A 23415-nucleotide genomic window follows, 5' to 3' on the forward strand; every position below is an offset into this window, starting at 1 on the left:
ATTAAATAAAAATCACGACGGGAGCATACGAGTCAAAAACAACGAGGTGTGTGTGTGGTAGCGTGTTCAAGTTCAAGTTCATTTATTAGGTGTAGTCCTGTGAGCCATTCGGCTCTTGAATCGGGTGCAACCGCAACAAGCAAAAAACAAAAACATGAACAAGAAAACTTCTTAAAGTGAATATGTGACTGAGTGCAAACAGAAAATCCAAGAAAAGACAACAAAACATTGCAGAAAAAACACCGTGTACACCAACGCTGAGTGAGCAAAGGGTGCCCAAGACAGAAGAAGGGTTACGGCTCGAGACAAGTAGCAGGAGTAGGGATTAAAATGAGCACGCAAAAGGGTACGAGGAACAGGGCAGGTAGGGGGGGTGTCGGTGGGGGGGGGGGGGGGGGGCTCGGGTGGGGGGGGGGGTCTCGGGTGGGGGGGGGGCTCGGGTGGGGAGGGGGGCTCGGGTGGGGGGGGGGGCTCGGGTGGGGGGGGGGCTCGGGTGGGGGGGGGGGCTCGTGGGGGGGGGGGGCTCGGGTGGGGAGGGGGGGCTCGGGTGGGGGGGGGCTCGTGGGGGGGGGGGGCTCGGGTGGGGGGGGGCTCGGGTGGGGGGGGGGGCTCGGGGTGGCGAGTTTTAGGGGGCATTTTTGTTGCCAGTATCAAAGAATGAAAAATCAGGATGGGTTTTATTACTCTTTCTGGCGATAGAACAGTTGTGTTTAAGATGTTCACACGCCAAATGGAAACCTTTTTCAAGGAACGAAGTCTTCATTAACCACACACGGTGATTGTGATGAACACGCAAACAAAACATTATGTGATGAGTTGAAACGATGCATTGTCTTGGAAACTGATTGAGACAAGCAGAGACTTATCTTCTTGGTTCTTTCGGTAAAGTCACGTAGAAGGGAAATAATAAAATAATAAAAATAAAACAATAAAATTCTCACTTAAACAATAAAATGGTCGTAAATTTGTTTTTTATTGCTGTGGATTTCACACCTGATGATGATTGCTTGTGTTGCAGTCGAAACGTCGTGAGAATTTTATTTTTTATATTTTTATTATTTTATTATTTCCCTTCTACGTGACTTTACCGAAAGAACCAAGAAGATGAATCCCTGCAGTCACGAAAGCTTTAAATCAAAGCAGAGACTTCTTCACGGCCTGGTCTCACGCAATGCGGGAGCAGAGAAACCACGCCAAAGGGTCAACAGTCTAGCGAGTTGCTGCCCTCTGGTGGACGGAACATGTGTGAGCCATTCAACAACAACAACAAAAAACACGAATTTGTAAAACAACACATTCCTGCGGAGGGAGCTGGTAGGAACGTTGGGTTGCTCGGTCAATGGCCAGGGTCAACGGCGGCGTGGTGTATTCCGCAAATATGACCGACTGTGAGGGCGGGGCACAAGCCGGCGTGAGTAGGTTAAACGTTGAGTTTTATAAGGGCACCACGGGGTGAGCAGCCCCTCCCCACCCAGCCCCTCCCCTCCCACCCCCCCACCCAGCCGCTCCCCACCCTCTCCTCCCCACCCAGCCCCTCCCCACCCAGCCCCTCCCCACCCAGCACTTCCCCACCCTCCCCACCCAGCCCCTCCCCACCCTCCCCTCCCCACCCAGACCCACCCTCCCCACCCAGCCCCTCCCTCCCCACCAGCCCCTCCCCACCCTCCCCTCCCCACCCAGCCCCTCCCTCCCCACCAGGCCCTCCCCACCCTCCCCTCCCCACCCAGCCCCACCCTCCCCACCCAGCCCCACCCCTCCCATTTTTGGATGCACGACGGACGGACACAATAATCCCCTGTGGGCTGGTGTAACCAGGAGGTTCCTACCAGTACTAAATGTATCCTGCAAAGAAAAACAAAAACAAAAACCTCCAAATCTAGAGGTAAAAAACCTTCAAAACCTGACAACGCCACCCGAGCCACGTGGTACAACGGACACGCCCTCTCGCCGCTAATGAAGAGTGGGAAATTCGAAGGGCGAAACGCAAGTCTTTAAAGACGACAATGTGAGTTTGGGGGGCTCAGTCTTAGAAGCCGGGGGCAGGGGGGGGCTGCAGAGGTAGTCGGTAACTAGAGGTGAAGTATAGTCGTGTGGGACCCCCACAACGTGAGTTTAGTCAGAGAGTGGGGGGCATAGGGACGAGTGGGACCCCCAAACGCCTTCCTGCAACCATGCTGCTGCTGCTGCTTGCAAAGGTACCATCATGGACACGTGGTCATTGTGGTAGTGTCGAGTAAGTAGCTACTTACTAAACATGAGACTTAGTGTGGTGTAGAGTCTGTGGCTACTACTACACGTGAGACTTAGTGGTGGTCGAGTAAGTAGCTACTACTACACGTGGGACTTAGTGGTGGTGTAGAGCAGAGGTGTGGACTCGAGTCATGTGACTTGGACTCGAGTCAGACTCGAGTCATGAATTTGATGACTTGCGACTCGACTTGGACTTGCATAACAATGACTTTGTCCCACCTCTGGTGTAGAGTCTGTGGCTACTTACTAAACAGGAGACTTAGTGGTGGTGTAGAGTCTGTGGCTACTACTACACGTGGGACTTAGTGTGGTGTATAGTCTGTGGCTACTTACTAAACAGGAGACTTAGTGGTGGTGTAGAGTCTGTGGCTACTTACTAAACATGGGACTTAGTGGTGGTGTAGAGTCTGTGGCTACTTACTAAACAGGAGACTTAGTGGTGGTGTAGAGTCTGTGACTACTTACTAAACATGGGACTTAGTGGTGGTGTAGAGTCTGTGGCTACTTACTAAACATGGGACTTAGTGGTGGTGTAGAGTCTGTGGCTACTTACTAAACATGAGACTTAGTGGTGATGTAGAGTCTGTGGCTACTTACTAAACATGAGACTTAGTGGTGGTGTAGAGTCTGTGGCTACTTACTAAACATGGGACTTAGTGTGGTGTAGAGTCTGTGGCTACTTACTAAACATGGGACTTAGTGTGGTGTAGAGTCTGTGGCTACTTACTAAACATGAGACTTAGTGGTGGTGTAGAGTCTGTGGCTACTTACTAAACATGAGACTTAGTGGTGGTGTAGAGTCTGTGGCTACTTACTAAACATGAGACTTAGTGGTGGTGTAGAGTCTGTGGCTACTTACTAAACATGAGACTTAGTGGTGGTGTAGAGTCTGTGGCTACTTACTAAACATGAGACTTAGTGGTGGTGTAGAGTCTGTGGCTACTTACTAAACATGGGACTTAGTGTGGTGTAGAGTCTGTGGCTACTTACTAAACATGGGACTTAGTGTGGTGTAGAGTCTGTGGCTACTTACTAAACATGAGACTTAGTGGTGGTGTAGAGTCTGTGGCTACTTACTAAACATGAGATTAGTGGTAGTGTAGAGTCTGTGGCTACTTACTAAACAGGAGACTTAGTGGTGGTGTAGAGTCTGTGGCTACTTACTAAACAAGAGACTTAGTGGTGGTGTAGAGTCTGTGGCTACTTACTAAACAAGAGACTTAGTGGTGGTGTAGAGTCTGTGGCTACTTACTAAACAGGAGACTTAGTGGTGGTGTAGAGTCTGTGGCTACTTACTAAACAAGAGACTTAGTGGTGGTGTAGAGTCTGTGGCTACTTACTAAACAAGAGACTTAGTGGTGGTGTAGAGTCTGTGGCTACTTACTAAACAAGAGACTTAGTGGTGGTGTAGAGTCTGTGGCTACTTACTAAACAAGAGACTTAGTGGTAGTGTAGAGTCTGTGGCTACTTACTAAACATGAGACTTAGTGGTGGTGTAGAGTCTGTGGCTACTTACTAAACATGGGACTTAGTGGTGGTGTAGAGTCTGTGGCTACTTACTAAACATGGGACTTAGTGGTGGTGTAGAGTCTGTGGCTACTTACTAAACATGAGACTTGGTGGTGGTGTAGAGTAAGTAGCTACTTACTAAACATGAGGTTTAGAAGTAATGTATAGTTTATGGCTACTACTTTATACATTTACACAGGATAATGACGATGAAACCACTTTCTTTGAGCTATTATCGTTGGCGATATCCAGGTGATCGCTTCTGAAAACGTATTTAAAGGTATCAGCTCAATTTGGGGGGTGGGGGCCTTAACACACCTGGTAAAGTAAACAAAATGATAAGTTTATACTCTGTTTTTTTCGGTAAAGTCACGAAGGTAAAAAAAAAATTAAAACAACTAAATGTTTTCATTTATTTTATATTTCAACCAAATGTTTTCATTTTTTATTATTATTGTTCAACTAAATGTTTTCATTTATTTTATATTTCAACTAAATGTTTTCATTTATTATTATTATTCAACTAAATGTTTTCATTTATTTGATTGTTCAACTGAATGTTTTAATTTATTATTTTTCAACTAAATGTTTTCATTTATTTGATCAACTAAATGTTTGCATTTATTATTATTTTTCAACTAAATGTTTTCTTTAATTTATTTCAATTTTTTACCCACGTGACTTTACCGACATAAGAGTATGAATCCTTGCAGTCACGAAAGCTTCAAATCTAGAATCATAAGTTCATACTTTGTTTACATGTCATCATCACCACCACAAGCAGCCAGCAGCAGCAGCTGCTAGCCATGTTCGATCTACTGCTGGATGATGAAGATGCCAACACGGCCGGGTGTGATAATGATGTGATGTTGCGTGATGATGGTGTGTGATGTTGTTGTGTGATGTTGTTGTGTGATGTTGTTGTGTGATGTTGTGTGAAGATGTTGTGTGATGTTGTTGTGATGATGGTGTGTGGTGATGTTGTGTGATGATGTTGTGTGATGATGTGTGATGATGGTGTGTGATGTTGTTGTGTGATGATGTTGTGTGATGATGGTGTGTGATGTTGTGTGATGTTGTGTGATGATGTGGTGTGATGATGATGTGGTGTGATGATGATGTGGTGTGATGATGATGTGGTGTGATGATGTTGTGTGATGATGTGTGATGATGGTGTGTGATGATGTGATGTTGTGTGATGTTGTGTGATGATGATGTGATGATGTTGTGTGATGTTGTGTGATGATGGTGTGTGATGTTGTGTGATGATGTTGTGTGATGATGGTGTGTGATGTTGTGTGATGTTGTGTGATGATGCTGTGTGATGATGTTGTGTGATGATGATGTGATGTTGTGTGATGATGTGGTGTGATGATGTTGTGTGATGTTGTGTTCAACTCGGCGTGTCAAACCACCCATCCGCCGTGGTCTACCCACTACAGGATGCGGTGGGCCACGGTTCAGTGGCTGTCGTTTGCCGTAGACCACCGGGGAGCGTAGACGGTGCAGTACAACATTGCTGTTGGATGCTGTTGTGACCTCGCGCTGTCGTGTAAGCCACGTGTGCCTTGATCAATCCACTGCTGGATGTGCGTGTTCAAGTTCATGTATTAGGTGTAGCCCTGTGAGCCATTCGGCTCTTGAATCGGGTGCAACCGCAACAAACAAAAAAACAAAAACACGAACAAGAAAACATCTTAAAGTGAATATGTGACTGAGTGCAAACAGAAAATCCAAGAAAAGACAGCGAAATATTGCAGGAAAAACACCGTACACCAACACTGTGTGCAAAAATCCCAGTGGGATGCAAGTCAAACAACAGCAACAACCACAAGACAACTTAGATTAAGGCCATCAGTCTAACTCTGTACTACAACAAACAAACATGGCCAAACCAATACACTTTTCGAAATCACCAAAATAAAGCCATGAAAGTCAAACAACAACAACAACAACAACAACCACAAGACAACTTAGATTAAGGCCATCAGTCCAACTCCGTACTGTGTTGTGTGCGCTCGCTTCCCCAAAGACAAAGATCCCCCGTGTAGCCTGTAACAGACTCGGGGGCAAGTGCTGTTAGCGAGCAGCACCTATGAAGGCCGGAACGGTACACGACCACATTTGTCTCCCCAGTGGCGATGTTTACTACGCACCACAACACCAGGTACTCATTTGAGGCCGAGTTGACCTAGGGGAGGCCCAGGACCGGTAGACACACACACATACACGGACTGAGATGAATTAATTAATTCTAGATTTGAAGCTTTCGTGACTGCAAGGATTCATATTCTTAAGTTTTTCCGGTAAAGTCACGTAGGTAAAAAAAATTAATAAAAGTAAAATAAAAATAAAATAAAAATCACGACGTTTCGGAGGCAACACAAGTCACTTGATACAGCAATCGTGCTGTGACGGTTCCACCTGAAGACGGAAGCTTGTGTTGCCTCCGAAACGTCGTGATTTTATTTTAATTTTACTTTTATTAATTTTAATTTTTTTACCTACGTGACTTTACCGAAAAAAAAATCTAAGAATATTAATGAATTAATGAATGCCGCTGCAAGTTTGCACTTCCAGGAGGCCTGATGCGTTATGCTAGAAATAATGTGACACATTTTTGTTGTATGTTGGGAGACGATATTTTAGTAGGTTTTTAACCTTTCAACTGGTACAAAACTGACACCTTTATACAAGGCATCATGTTTGCAATAACCACAACACAAGCAGTCAAAATGCAAACAAAAAGAAACAACTCTGATGATGATATGCACTGTCCTTGAAGTTGATTGGTCCACACCCGAGACAGCTTTTCTTAGAGCCTAGTCTCCATTGGTGTTGGACCAGATGACTCCAAAAGGCGTACAACTGAAAGACAGCGCACTATCAGAGTATTGAGAGCTCGGGGTAAGCATTTACACTATGAGACATCTCCTTTACCAGTGGCAAAATATAGTAATAGGGTTTTACCCTTTCAACTGGTACAAAAACTGACACCTTTATACAAGGCATCATGTTTGCAATAACCACAACACAAGCAGTCAAAATGCAAACTAAAAGAAACAACTCTGATGATGATGATAATGATGTGCACTGTCCTTGAAGTTGATTGGTCCACACCCGAGACAAGCAACATCAAGGACCGTGCATATTGTTATCATCATCAGAGTTGTTTCTTTTTGTTTGCATTTTGACTGCTTGTGTTGTGGTTATTGCAAACATGATGCCTTGTATAAAGGCGTCAGTTTTGTACCAGTTTAAAGGGTAAAAACCTTACTACTATATTTTGCCACTGGTAAAGGAGATGTCTCATAGTGAGACGATATTTGTCACGAAAGCGCCAAATGAAGTTTGAGACATTTTTCTGTTGGCCCTGGAAGCATTTAAACACATTCCTCCTGCGGAGGGAGCTGGTAGGAACGTTGGGTTGCTCGGTCAATGGCCTGCAGGGTCAACGGCGGCGTGGTGTATTCCGCAAATATGGCCGACTGTGAGGGCGGGCACAAGCCGGCGTGAGTAGGTTAAACGTTGAGTTTTATAAGGGCACCACGGGGGATTAGGGTTATGGCTTCTTTCGGTAGATCACGACGTTTCGATCGTCGATTACTTGTGTGGCGATCGAGATGTTTTTTTTACACGCTTTCTTTTAACTCACTCTGTCTGTTGTCGTTTTCAATTTGGTATCGACTGCAAACTTGGTATACTTATGTCATACTGATGACCAGAGGTGGGACAAAGTCATTGTTATGCAAGTCCAAGTCGAGTCGCAAGTCATCAAATTCATGACTCGAGTCTGACTCGAGTCCAAGTCACATGACTCGAGTCCACACCTCTGCTGATGACAACACTATATTCTATCATAAAAATATATATTTGTAAACATTCTTTTTTCTCTTCTTGGTTCTTTCGGTAAAGTCACGTAGAATGGAAATAATATAATAATAAAAATAAAACATAATTACATAATTCTCACGACGTTTCGGCCACAACGCAAGCAGCCGTCCTCAGGTGAAGAACAGGTCTGTCATTCAGACGCTGTCTTCTCGACAGACCTGTTCTTCACCTGAGGACGGCTGCTTGCGTTGTGGCCGAAACGTCGTGAGAATTATTTTATTAAGTTTTATTTTTATTATTTTATTATTTCCATTCTACGTGACTTTACCGAAAGAACCAAGAAGATGAATCCCTGCAGTCACGAAAGCTTAAAATCGAAATGTTATTTTTATTATGTTTTTATTTTTATTATTTTATTATTTCCATTCTACGTGACTTTACCGAAAGAACCAAGAAGATGAATCCCTGCAGTTAGGAAAGCTTTAAATCGAAATTATTTTTTATATGTTATGTTTCGGTTTGGGTCTAATTGTCCACGCTCAACTAACGTTGGCTGTAATTGGCAGAGGTGGGACAAAGTCATTGTTATGCAAGTCCAAGTCGAGTCGCAAGTCATCAAATTCATGACTCGAGTCTGACTCGAGTCCAAGTCACATGACTCGAGTCCACATCTCATAGGTGGGACAAAGTCATTGTTATGCAAGTCCAAGTCGAGTCGCAAGTCATCAAATTCATGACTCGAGTCTGACTCGAGTCCAAGTCACATGACTCGAGTCCACATCTCATAGGTGGGACAAAGTCATTGTTATGCAAGTCCAAGTCGAGTCGCAAGTCATCAAATTCATGACTCGAGTCTGACTCGAGTCCAAGTCACATGACTCGAGTCCACACCTCTGGTAATTGGCCACGGCCCCTTACGTGATGGCAAACTTCGGGGCCACTTCCTGGAGTCGTGGAGTTCTGCCATTAAACAAGATTTTCTAAAATATTACTTTTACCTACGTGACTTTACCGAAAGAACCAAAGAGTATGGATTCCCGCAGTCACGAAAACTTCAAATCAAGATTAGATACTGGATGATAACAATAACAGCGCTGTAGTGGATGCACAGTGCAGTGGTTTGGAGTCAGGATTTTGGGGTTTGGGTTTTTGGTTCGGAGTTGGGTTTCTGATTAGGGGTTTAGAGTTTGGGGTTCAGGTTATGGTTTAGGGTTTATGGTTAGAGTTTACAGTTGGGGTTCAGGTTTATGGTTTGATTAGGGGTTTAGGGTTTATAGTTAGTGATAATTGGTTTTTTACCCTTCTATCTGGCAACAAAACTGACACCTTTTTTACAAGGAGTCATGTTTGCATAGACCGCAATACCTGCAGTCATAATGCAAACAAAAAACATAACTCTGATAATGTGCACTGTCCTTGAAGTTGATTGGTCCACACCCGAGACAGCTTTCCTTAGAGCCTAGTCTCACATGGGTTGGACCAGATGACGCCAAAAGGCGCACATCAGTTTTGTTGCCAGATAGAAGGGTAAAAAACCAAGTATCATATCTTTTTACTGGCAAATGAGGTTCCAATGGTGTTCATAGTTAGTGTTTATGGTTCGAGTTTACAGTTGGGGTTCAGGTTCATGGTTTTGATTGAAGGGTTATGTTTCGGGTTTATGGTTGACAGATGGGTTTAGAGTTCATGGTTTGGGTTTCTAGGTTATGGTTTAGGGCTTAACGCCATGGAGTTATTAGGGATTACAGTTGAGGGTTGGAGGTTCGTGTTAAGCTCAAGGTTTACGGTTACGGGGATTATGGTTATGCTTCGGGTTTAGAGTCGGATGTTTGGGCTTATAGGTCGGGCATACAGTTGGCGATACGGGATCAGCGTTTGAGCAAACGGCTTTGGTTTACTGCTTTTAGTTTTGTGTGATGGGTTAGAGTTGGTGGGGTCTGCTGACACATCACTTGACACATCACGTGACACATCACCTGACACATCACCTGACACATCACCTGACACATCACCTGACACATCACCTGACACATCACCTGACACATCACCTGACACATCACGTGACACATCACCTGACACATCACGTGACACATCACCTGACGCATCACCTGACGCATCACCTGACGCATCACCTGATACATCACGTGACACATCACCTGACACATCACCTGCCCTCTCAATGTTCACAGGTTTCCGCGTGATCTGCCCTTCTCCTCTGCCGCATCTGCTGCCCGGAGCAGCTGCCCTTTCGCTGCCCTCTAGCCCAGCGTTTCCTTCTCTTCCGCCTCCTTTAAAAATGAAGTACCGGTGAAGACGCTGGACACCCAGGTTGAGGCACACGTATATTTATTTTCAGCTTATCGGTACAGGACAACACTAGAGGGGGTAGCGGCCCCCTCACCCGGATAACTGGGGATACCCCCTAGCTAATCTCACCTATCCCCAAGTCCTCCTCTAACGAGCTAGGGGAGGCTAACTGGCCCGACACTGGTGAGTCGGGCTACGGTCTCCGGAGTCCCAGGGTCTAACCCTGGTTCACGGAACCACGCCTCTGGCTCGCTCCTCTTCAGCCCTGACAAGGGCGGCGTCGAGGGGAGTCCAGGGCTCTAGCTAGAGGATCTTCACTCTTCCTCCTTCGTTCCCAGACTGAGCCCCGAGCTCTCTTTGTCCTCCCCCTTTATACCCCCCAACAGGATCACAACCCCCCAGGCTGCCTGATGCGGACGTCGCTGCGGGCACCCCCCCCGTGTACTCCCGTAACTCCGCCCACTGTGTTTGTTACCCATTGGATCGTATGCACTTACAGCCCTCCCGTAACAGCCCTACATCACCCCCCCCATTACAGCTCGCAGCCGTCCCGGCTGCAACAATTCCAAATAAAGGAACAATTACCCCTCGACCCCGTGTGTGCCTCATTTTTTTCAACAAAATGCAAATAGAAGAACAACAACAAGAACAACAACCATACCCCCGAAGGGAATGTCCGACGCACCCCCCCCCCGCATAAATACGAAATCCGTAAGCACGTATGTACAACTAGCCAGGAACTCCCCCATCACACACAGCACACCCACGACACACAACGCACCCACAACACACACACCGCGCCCACACAACACAACACACTCAGTGTGCAAGGAGCACACCACCGACGCAGCATACAGTAACCATGACACGTGAAGGAAAATAAATTTTTTTCTTTTTCTTCCTGCTGTATATTATAAGAGTCTGCGCATTTTAGCGCGCGTCCTTGCCGCAGGCCCGTCACACGGGGCAACCCCGGACGGCGGACCATCCGGTGGCGGCTGTCCCATGCGAGGTGAGGTCGCGATTGAAGTCGCGCGACTGTCGGCATCACCTGTGGGGGTTCCAGGGCGTGAGCCCGTCATTCCCGGTGCACCTGTGGGTGGGACAGCCGGCAACACATCAGGCGAGAGCAGCGACGGACCCTCCGAGTCGGTCGACCCCCCACATGCTTGGCCTCGCGTGCGTGGCGTGGGCCCCCGCACCGCAACAAACGGCTTCAGCCTAGAGGGGTGTACAAACCACCGGCGCCTCCCCCATTGGATTCGAACGCACTGAGGCCTCAAAACCTCAATAACCTCGACGGGGCCCCGCCACGGGCGTACGAGTTTAGAGGAGGTCGCGAGTGGTACCTGGGGACAGTGCAGCCATGCCCTGTCCCCCGGCTTCCACTGCAGCACGTGCGCGCGAGCCAGTCTGAGGCGCTCGTTCGCCTTCTGACGCCTGTCAGAATTTAGCCTCGCCGCATCCCGCGCCTCAGTCAGTTTGTCAAGGTTAAATTTAACGTGATCGTCCAATTTAGATTTGCCCAGCGGCACGGGGATCTGCAACTGTGCCCGAACAGGTGGGTCGGGTTCGCGGCCATACATAAGAAAGAAAGGTGAAAACCCCGTCGCAGCATGGGGAGCCAATCTGTATGCCGCTAGAACCCCTTGAATTTGTAAGTCCCAATCAGCCTGTGAGTCCGAAACTTGCTGCGACAACATAGACGTGATGGTGCGATGCAGACGCTCGACCATCCCGTCCGTTTGCGGGTGATAGGGGGAGGTTCGAATTTTTTTCGTTCCCAGGAGATCACAGACTTGTTTTAGGAGTTTCCCCGAAAAATTTCTACCCTGGTCGGTCAACAACCGCTCCGGGGCACCTTTGTCCATGACATAACCTTGGACAAAGGCGTCGACGATGGCTGCTGCCGACTGATTCGCCAGGGGCCAGGCCATAGGCCAGCGCGTAAAATATTCGACCCCAGTAAGCAAATATTTATTTCCCCTGGAGGTGGCGGGGAATGGCCCCAGAATATCCAGTGCGACCAGTTCATTTATTCTGGAGACCTGGATGGATTGTAAGGGCGGGTTCGACTCCCGTGCCGGTGGTTTGCGCTGCGCACACTGAGGGCATGCCGCCAACAGATCAGCGACATCCCTTGTCATACCCGGCCAAAAAAAATTCAGCTGAAGCAAGGCGAGTGTTTTCTGGGTACCTAGGTGGAGGAGGCGCTCATGAGCAGCCCACACCACCTTACCTCGTAGGCCAGAAGGGACCACCAGCCGGTGACGCTGGGATTTCCCGTCCCAATGCATAAGCAAGCCCGCATGGGTTTCCCATGCGTCGGCATGACCCGTCACACGCCCCCTCTCCCCGGCGCGACGACGCAACGCGAGGAGGGAGGCATCCTCCAACTGGAGGCGCCCCCATTCATCAACGGGCAATCCAAGCAGGGAATCTCTCCCCTGTTCGGCGATATCAATGGGGACTACCGTTTCATCGTCGGCGGCCGCCGCCAGGACCGGAACCATCACGTCCCCCACTGGCTTGCAACGCCCCGACCCCAGGAGACATGCGCATTCGGAGGCGGTTGGCATCCGTGACAGAGCGTCAGCGTTGGTGTGGCGAACGCCCTTACGATAAGTGGTTTCAAAACTGAAATCCTGGAGGACCTCCAGCCATCGGGACAATTGTCCCGATGGCTGTTGAACCTTCAGGGCGTACTGCAGTGCCGCATGATCTGTGCGGACGGTGAAATGCCGACCGTACAGATATGGGCGATACTGTTGGATGAAATAGACAATTGCCAACAGTTCCCTACGGGTGACACAATATCTTTGCTCCGTTGGAGACAACACCCGACTGCCGTACGCGACCACCCGTTCCACGCCGTCAACCACCTGGGAAAGCACGCCTCCAATACCCGTGTTGCTCGCGTCGGTGTCGAGCAAAAACGGCCTCGAAAAATCTGGGTAAATCAAGGGAGGAGCCTTCACCAGCGCGTCCCGAAGGGAGCAGAAAGCAGCTTCCTCATCCTGACCCCAGTGGAACCGAACCCCTTTAGAAGTTAACGCGTGTAGGGGTTTGGCAATTGTTGCAAAATTAGCGACGAAGCGTCGGTAATATGATGCGAAGCCAATAAAACTCCTGACCTCTCCCACCGAGGTGGGAGTCGGCCAGGAGCTGACACACTGCGTTTTGGCGGGATCGGTAGCAATACCCGAGCGCCCTACGATGTGCCCTAAATAACGCACCGACTCGCGTAACAAATGGCATTTTTGGGGCTTAAATTTCAAATTAGCAGCCCGCATCTTTAGGAAAACCGCCCGCAACCTCTGGAGATGTTCATCAAAAGTTTTACCAAAGACAATAACGTCATCCAAATAAATCAGGCACGATTCCCATTGCAATCCAGCCAAAACCAATTCCATCAATCGCTGGAAAGTTGCCGGCGCTGAGTGTAAGCCCATCGGCAACCGGTTGAATTGGAACAGGCCGTGCGGTGTACGGAAAGCAGTTTTAGGTTTAGAATCATCGTCCAGAGGAAGCTGCCAGAATCCCGAAAGTAAATCTAGTGTGGAGAAGAATCGCGCTCCCGCCAAAGCGTCCAGCGATTCGTCCATCCGTGGGAGCGGGTATGCGTCGGCAACCGAAATTTTATTAAGGCGCCGAAAATCCACGCAAAACCGCAACGAGCCGTCCTGCTTTTTAACCAGGACGATCGGCGCTCCCCACGGGCTGGTGGAGGGAGAAATGATGTCGGCGGCTAACATGTCATCAACAGCCGATTTGACATGGTCCTTTTCGGCGGGACTTAACCGAAACGGATTTTGGCGAATTGGCGCGCTGTCACCCGTGTCAATATGGTGACGCAGCAGGTGAGTGCAACCCAAATCATATTTATCACGACTGAAAACGTCGGAAAATTCCCTCAGTAGCGTTCTAAGCTGTTGGCGCTCTGAATTTGTCAGGTCCGTCGATCCCGCACAAAGCGCGTCGATCCACCCTTCATCGCTGTCCGAATGTGGGAGCATCCGGGAAGCAGTGCCAACGTGGTTCGCGACAGGTTCCTCGCAGGGCACTGGCGTCGCGTGAGCGAGCACCGTCCCTTGAGGAACCACCACCGTCTGCGATCCCACATTTAGGACCGCGATGAAAGGGTCCCCGTCCCCTCTTACGACGGTCTGGGCCGGAATCAAATGAGGCCCATTAACCCCGGCCCTAGACGGTCCCAGCAAAACACCCTGATCCCCTATGCCCTTAGCGAAGGGCTTACGAAGTTTGAGAGGCACTAGCATTTGAGCTCCCGGCGGCACACGAACAGTTTCAACGACGAACGCCGGTACCGTCGCGAACGCCGACCGAGCCGCCGCAGGGGATGGCAGGAACGCCATGCGCCGCCCCGATGGAAGCTCAATGCATCCTTGGTCGATCAAAATACGAATGGGCATTTTACCTAAGAAATCCGTCCCCAGCAGGCACGGAACCGCCAGCGAGGAGGAAACGAAAATCGGCCCCGACAATTTGATGTCCCCAATAGAAATTTGCGCTCGAATCTGTCCCATGATGCCGAGAGAGCCCCCGTTAGCGGCATAGAATGGGACGTTAACCGGCAGTAAAGGCCGGCTTTGTACGGGCAGAATATTGTAAATTAATTCCGAAATGATTGTCGCCGATGCCCCCGTATCGACCAAGATGCGTACTTCTACCCCGTCAATGTGTCCGACTACGGCCGACGACCCTGACGACGCGGCTACCACGCGATGGGCCAACACGGACCACTGTTTGGGCTCGATTTGAGTCCCCGCAGTGATCCGCGTTGGCCCCACGCAACGCGACATCGGCCCCCCGTTTGTTGTGGTGCGAGAGCGTGCAACGGGTAGGTGCTTTGGCCAAACATGTGTGGTGCCGCGACTCGCCGGGTCATGTTGCTGGAGCTTGGGAGGAGGAGGCCCGGCGTCCCGTCGAGCCGTCGTCCCGCGCTGTCGAGGAGAGCGGCACCCCGAGGCGACGTGGCCCCGGACGCCGCAGTTGAAACACCGCGGGAGCCCCGGTGGAGACGACGGGCGGTTGAAACGGCTTGACCCGTCCCGGGCCGACCGTACTTCTTGCGCCTGTTGCCGTCGATGGTCGACGGCGAAGAGCTCCTCCGTCGGAAGGGTGGCTGCAGCCACCGCACGCCCTGCCGATGCCCTGCTGGCTTTCCGCCGCAGGGACAGAAGGTTGGCGTGAAGGAGGCGCGCCGCCTGAAGAGAGGTCATCTCGGCGTCCTCCTGTGCGACGACAGCGATGTCCAGGTCGTCTGCCAGGAGGAGTATTTTCTCCGTGACCATCGCGTCCACGCCATCGTCGTCCATACGGGGAAAAGCCGTCTTAGCCAGCGCTAGGAGGCTCGTCCTGTATGCCAGGGGCGACTCCTTCTCACCCCGCTTGCGCTCGTAGAACCGCTCTCTGCATTCCGCTGAAGGTCCATAGACCCCGGCCAGCAGCTGTAGTGCTTTCGGCAGAGTAGACCGCTTCTCTTTCGGCGCCGATGTGAGGGCGGCGAGCGCGTCTGCGTCGAGGAGCGCCGGCAGCGCGCAGAGGGCTTCATCGTCGGACCACCTTGCCATTTCTTGGTGGGCGATGAAGCGTCGCTGGAAGCCGCCCCAGTCGCCCTCTGCACCAACAAATTCTTTCAGCGGAGGCAGCCGTTGTTGTAGCGCAGCGTTCGCCTTGGACGTCTGTAGGCTGCTATCCCCGGGACTCGGCTGTGCGTCGGCGCGAATGGCAGATGGAATCGCCTGTCGCGGATGTGATGACGCTCCCTCCGCTGGAGATGACGCAGCTGTCCCAGCGAGAGCGGTGTCGGACCCAAGGTTGAGCCCGGCCACGCCCTCCGCAGCTGCCGTGACGATGGCGGGAAATTCAAAGTTTGAGTTTTCAGAAATGGCGGGAAGGCGCTCAGGTTGACGACTCCCCTCGCCCCGTGGTGGACCACCAGCCCCCAGCCGCGTGATGTTTTCCAGCGTGGCGGCAGCGGCGTACAGTAGCTCCGCCAGTCTCTCGTGAGCCAGCCGTAGCGCGTCTGGCTGCGGCCCCTCTTCATGCCGATGCCCCGGTAGGAAGGCGTCGGCCCCCGGCTGCGCCATGTCTTGGTGAGCCGCCTCGGGCTCAACGACTTCAGCAGTGTCCTCCTCCGGTACTCTGGCTCGAGCTGTCTGACGTGTTTCCATGTCCGTAGTACTTCTGACACCAGATGAAGTACCGGTGAAGACGCTGGACACCCAGGTTGAGGCACACGTATATTTATTTTCAGCTTATCGGTACAGGACAACACTAGAGGGGGTAGCGGCCCCCTCACCCGGATAACTGGGGATACCCCCTAGCTAATCTCACCTATCCCCAAGTCCTCCTCTAACGAGCTAGGGGAGGCTAACTGGCCCGACACTGGTGAGTCGGGCTACGGTCTCCGGAGTCCCAGGGTCTAACCCTGGTTCACGGAACCACGCCTCTGGCTCGCTCCTCTTCAGCCCTGACAAGGGCGGCGTCGAGGGGAGTCCAGGGCTCTAGCTAGAGGATCTTCACTCTTCCTCCTTCGTTCCCAGACTGAGCCCCGAGCTCTCTTTGTCCTCCCCCTTTATACCCCCCAACAGGATCACAACCCCCCAGGCTGCCTGATGCGGACGTCGCTGCGGGCACCCCCCCCGTGTACTCCCGTAACTCCGCCCACTGTGTTTGTTACCCATTGGATCGTATGCACTTACAGCCCTCCCGTAACAGCCCTACAAAAACACAAATTCCCCGACTGCCGTCGCGTATTTTCCTCTACGTCGTCCTCCTCGTCCTCCTCCTCGTCGTCCATGTCGTCCACGTCGTCCACATCGTCCACGCGCCGGTGAACGAACGCTTCGGCAAGCCGTAGCCAAACCCTCGCGAACGTACGATGCCACTGCTGCTGATCCTGCATAATGCACGGGCATAATATGACTTTGAAACCCCCCGCCCACCTCCTACGCATTTCACAAGTAGCGACTAATCCCATATCTGCATTTCCCATAAATATGCTAAATTCCTCTTGATATGCAAATGCGTTTGTCAAGGCGCTCTTCCCCCTCCAACCCAGCTTAAATATACGCTCCAAGCCTGTTGGTGTTTCATTCAGACGCTGTCTTCCCGACAGACCTGTTCTTCACCTGAGGACGGCTGCTTGCGTTGTGGCCGAAACGTCGTGAGAATTATTTTATGATGTTTTATTTTTGCTATTTTATTATTTCCCTTCTACGTGACTTTACCGAAAGAACCAAGAAGATGATGCCACAATCGTTCCCGCTGCTCGTTTCGTGCGCAACAGCCGATCTCGTCGCTCCGTCTCCGCTTTGGCCGTACACCTCCTCCCTCCTCCTCCGTTCTCTCCCCTTGGCTGCCAGACACTCGGTCGCCAGCCTCAAACCGTGGCCACCCGTCAACCCTTCCAGCCGTGGCAGATAATACAACAAGTCGCTAACCTTAAACACCCGGTCGTTCAGAAAAGTTGAATGCGGTATAGTACTATAGTAATAGTGCAAGTGCAGAATCACTGAACCGGAATTGATGGCTTGAAAGCGTTTAGCGCGGGGGCCCTTGAAAGTGCGGGGCCCGTAGCTACTACATGTGTAGCTACTACTACAACTACACGTGTAGCTACTACTACTACTACACGTGTAGCTACTACTACTACTACACGTGTAGCTACTACTACTACTACACGTGTAGCAGCTACTACTACTACTACACGTGTAGCAGCTACTACTACTACTACACGTGTAGCAGCTACTACTACACGTGTAGCAGCTACTACTACTACACGTGTAGCTACTACTACTACTACACGTGTAGCTACTACTACAACTACACGTGTAGCTACTACTACTACTACACGTGTAGCTACTACTACACGTGTAGCTACTACTACTACTACACGTGTAGCTACTACTACAACTACACGTGTAGCTACTACTACTACTACACGTGTAGCTACTACTACACGTGTAGCTACTACTACTACTACACGTGTAGCTACTACTACTACTACACGTGTAGCTACTACTACTACTACACGTGTAGCAGCTACTACTACTACTACACGTGTAGCAGCTACTACTACTACTACACGTGTAGCAGCTACTACTACTACTACACGTGTAGCAGCTACTACTACTACACGTGTAGCAGCTACTACTACTACACGTGTAGCTACTACTACTACTACACGTGTAGCAGCTACTACTACTACTACACGTGTAGCAGCTACTACTACTACTACACGTGTAGCAGCTACTACTACTACACGTGTAGCAGCTACTACTACTACACGTGTAGCTACTACTACTACTACACGTGTAGCAGCTACTACTACTACTACACGTGTAGCAGCTACTACTACTACTACACGTGTAGCAGCTACTACTACTACTACACGTGTAGCAGCTACTACTACTACACGTGTAGCAGCTACTACTACTACACGTGTAGCAGCTACTACTACTACACGTGTAGCTACTACTACTACTACACGTGTAGCAGCTACTACTACTACACGTGTAGCAGCTACTACTACTACACGTGTAGCTACTACTACTACTACACGTGTAGCTACTACTACTACACGTGTAGCTACTACTACTACTACACGTGTAGCTACTACTACTACTACACGTGTAGCTACTACTACTACTACACGTGTAGCTACTACTACAACTACACGTGTAGCTACTACTACTACTACACGTGTAGCTACTACTACTACTACACGTGTAGCTACTACTACTACTACACGTGTAGCTACTACTACTACTACACGTGTAGCTACTACTACTACTACACGTGTAGCTACTACTACAACTACACGTGTAGCTACTACTACTACTACACGTGTAGCTACTACTACTACTACACGTGTAGCTACTACTACTACTACACGTGTAGCTACTACTACTACTACACGTGTAGCTACTACTACTACTACACGTGTAGCTACTACTACAACTACACGTGTAGCTACTACTACTACACGTGTAGCTACTACTACTACTACTACACGTGTAGCTACTACTACTACACGTGTAGCTACTACTACTACTACACGTGTAGCAGCTACTACTACTACTACACGTGTAGCAGCTACTACTACTACTACACGTGTAGCAGCTACTACTACACGTGTAGCAGCTACTACTACTACACGTGTAGCTACTACTACTACTACACGTGTAGCTACTACTACTACTACACGTGTAGCAGCTACTACTACTACTACACGTGTAGCAGCTACTACTACTACTACACGTGTAGCAGCTACTACTACTACACGTGTAGCAGCTACTACTACTACACGTGTAGCTACTACTACTACTACACGTGTAGCAGCTACTACTACTACTACACGTGTAGCAGCTACTACTACTACTACACGTGTAGCAGCTACTACTACTACTACACGTGTAGCAGCTACTACTACTACACGTGTAGCTACTACTACTACTACACGTGTAGCAGCTACTACTACTACACGTGTAGCTACTACTACTACTACACGTGTAGCAGCTACTACTACTACTACACGTGTAGCAGCTACTACTACTACTACACGTGTAGCAGCTACTACTACTACTACACGTGTAGCAGCTACTACTACTACACGTGTAGCAGCTACTACTACTACACGTGTAGCTACTACTACTACTACACGTGTAGCTACTACTACTACTACACGTGTAGCTACTACTACTACTACTACACGTGTAGCAGCTACTACTACTACACGTGTAGCAGCTACTACTACTACACGTGTAGCTACTACTACTACTACACGTGTAGCTACTACTACTACACGTGTAGCTACTACTACTACTACACGTGTAGCTACTACTACTACTACACGTGTAGCTGCTACTACTACTACTACACGTGTAGCTACCTACACGTGTAGCTACTACTACTACTACACGTGTAGCTACTACTACTACTACACGTGTAGCTACTACTACTACTACACGTGTAGCTACTACTACTACTACACGTGTAGCTACTACTACTACTACACGTGTAGCTACTACTACTACTACACGTGTAGCTACTACTACTACTACACGTGTAGCTACTACTACTACTACACGTGTAGCTACTACTACTACTACACGTGTAGCTACTACTACTACTACACGTGTAGCTACTACTACTACTACTACACGTGTAGCTACTACTACTACTACACGTGTAGCTACTACTACTACTACACGTGTAGCTACTACTACTACTACACGTGTAGCTACTACTACTACTACACGTGTAGCTACTACTACTACTACACGTGTAGCTACTACTACTACACGTGTAGCTGCTACTACTACTACTACACGTGTAGCTACTACTACTACTACACGTGTAGCTACTACTACAACTACACGTGTAGCTACTACTACTACTACTACACGTGTAGCTACTACTACTACAACTACACGTGTAGCTACTACTACACGTGTAGCTACTACTACAACTACACGTGTAGCTGCAACTACTACACGTGTAGCTGCAACTACACGTGTAGCTGCTACTACTACACGTGTAGCTGCAACTACACGTGTAGCTGCTACTACTACACGTGTAGCTGCTACTACTACACGTGTAGCTGCTGCTACTACACGTGTAGCTGCTGCTACTACACGTGTAGCTGCTACTACTACACGTGTAGCTGCTACTACTACACGTGTAGCTGCTACTACTACACGTGTAGCTGCTACTACTACTACTACACGTGTAGCTGCTACTACTACTACTACACGTGTAGCTGCTACTACTACTACTACACGTGTAGCTGCTACTACTACTACACGTGTAGCTACTTGTGTAGCTAGGATGATCCACCACTTGCCTGGAGGCGAGATCGCATTTCGACACTACTTCTATAAATGTTTACTTGTGTCGTAGTGTCAGCCGATAATCGCGATTTTTTTTAGGTTAGATCGCGTAAATACTTACGTGATTTTTTTGGGGGTGGGGTTAGATCGCGTCAATATTTACGCGATCTAACCCCCCAAAAAAACACCTCTGTTGTGGATAATATTGGTCGCGAAAGCTTGCTGCGTTTCAAACCGCTGTCAGCCGAGTTGACGAATAGGCCATGGAATTTTAGTCAAGTCTCAGCCTGTCCTCTGTGTGTGGGTCTCGTGGAGAAATTCATCTCAAGTGCAGTCGACTAGAGCAGTCGGAACGTCAGTCGGACGCTCATAGTTAAAGAAAGCTGTCTCGGGTGTGGACCAATCAACTTCAAGGACAGTGCATACATGATTAGAGTTATGTTTTTTGTTTGCATTACGACTGCAGGTATTGTGGTCTATGCAAACATGACTCCTTGTAAAAAAGGTGTCAATTTTGTTGCCAGATAGAAGGGTACAAAAACAATTATTATATTTTGCTACTGGCAAAGGAGGTTCCAATGGTGTAAATGCTTGCCCCGAGCTCTCATACTCAGATGGTGCATTGTCTTTGAGTTGTGCGCCTTTTGGCGTCATCTGGTCCAACACCATGTGAGACTAGGCTCTAAGGAAAGCTGTCTCGGGTGTGGACCAATCAACTTCAAGGACAGTGCATACATTATCAGAGTTATGTTTTTGTTTGCATTATGACTGCAGGTATTGTGGTCTATGCAAACATGACTCCTTGTAAAAAAGGTGTCAGTTTTGTTGCCAGATAGAAGGGTAAAAAAACAATTATCAACCCCTGAACTGTCGCTCCGATGCACCCCCCAAGGAGGCCGTGTGGACGATGGCGTGCGTAGAAAATACTTTTAACACGCATAATAGAGGTTTTAAAAAAAAAAATCTGGCTGTCGCCTGATGAAGCTGGTTGTAATGACTGGCGAAACGTCGTAACTCAGATTGTCAATGTTGTGGCTTGGCTCTCCAACACACCGGTGTGCTGTACTAGTACACTATACACTACACTATACTACAATACACTACTACACTATACACTACACTACTACACTATACTACAATACACTACTACACTATACACTACACTACTATAGACTACACTACTATACACTACACTACCATACACTACACTACTATACACTACACGACTATACACTACACTATACACACCACTACTACACTACACACTAGTGCTGTTCTAGTAACAAATTAGCCACGTTCTGTTTAGGTGGCAACCCTTACTATTTGGCTGTGTCGGGTGGTGGCAGGTTTTAACGACACGTATATTTACGCGATCTAACCCAAACAAAACCCTCTATGGATGATATTGGTCGCGAAAGCCTACCACGTGTTAAACTGACTTTAACACGGTTTATTTTTTGTTGTTTCTGTGGAGAGACACATGCGGGAAGGAATCGTTACTTGGTTTAGTTGAGTGGACGTTGCATCGTCCTTACGAGGTTTATTGTGACACCCCCCCACCACCACCACCAAGTACGGGAATTTTGACTGACAGATGAGCAGACCGAATGAATTAACACTTTCAAGGGACAGACGGATGGATGGACGGACGGACAGACAGACGCACAGACAGACCGACAGAGGGATGGAAACAGACAGATGGACGGACAGACGAATGCGTAGAGATACACACAGACAGATGGACAGGCAAACGAATGGTCGGGCAAACGAATGGATGAACAAAACGAATGGACGGACAAAACGAACGGAGAGATAAAACGAACGGACGGAGAAAATGATTGGACGGACAGAGAGATGGATTGACAGAGAGAGACACAGACAGATGGATTGACAGAGAGAGACACAGACATATGGATTGACAGAGAGAGACACAGACAGATGGATTAACAGAGAGAGACACAGACAGATGGATTGACAGAGAGAGACACAGAGAGATGGATTGACAGAGAGAGACACAGAGAGATGGATTGACAGAGAGACACAGACAGATGGATTGACAGAGAGAGACACAGACAGATGGATTGACAGAGAGAGACACAGACAGATGGATTGACAGAGAGAGACACAGACAGATGGATTGACAGAGAGACACAGACAGATGGATTGACAGAGAGAGACACAGACAGATGGATTGACAGAGAGAGACACAGACAGATGGATTGACAGAGAGAGACACAGACAGATGGATTGACAGAGAGAGACACAGACAAATGGACGGACAGAGAGAGACACAGACAGATGGATTGACAGAGAGAGACACAGACAGATGGATTGACAGAGAGAGACACAGACAGATGGATTGACAGAGAGAGACACAGACAGATGGATTGACAGAGAGAGACACAGACAGATGGATTGACAGAGAGAGACACAGACAGATGGATTGACAGAGAGAGACACAGACAGATGGATTGACAGAGAGAGACACAGACAGATGGATTGACAGAGAGACACAGACAGATGGATTGACAGAGAGAGACACAGACAGATGGATTGACAGAGAGAGACACAGACAGATGGATTGACAGAGAGAGACACAGACAGATGGATTGACAGAGAGACACAGACAGATGGATTGACAGAGAGAGACACAGAC

At 48.9% G+C, this 23415-nt stretch overlaps 1 protein-coding gene across 1 annotated transcript in view; it reads left to right on the forward strand.

Annotated features, from left to right (window-relative positions):
- The first annotated feature begins 1952 nt into the window (after window positions 1-1952).
- Window positions 1953-23415, forward strand: part of LOC144738729 (carnitine O-acetyltransferase-like) — a 45487-nt gene continuing 24024 nt past the window's right edge. Inside the window, exon 1 of the mRNA XM_078621723.1 lies at window positions 1953-2195. The gene's annotated coding sequence lies outside the window, so the exon portion shown is untranslated. The remainder of the gene's footprint in view (window positions 2196-23415) is intronic.

This window comes from Lampetra planeri, unplaced genomic scaffold (genome assembly GCF_965212315.1).
Source record: "Lampetra planeri unplaced genomic scaffold, kcLamPlan1.2.h2 scaffold_114, whole genome shotgun sequence".
Taxonomy (NCBI): domain Eukaryota; kingdom Metazoa; phylum Chordata; class Hyperoartia; order Petromyzontiformes; family Petromyzontidae; genus Lampetra; species Lampetra planeri.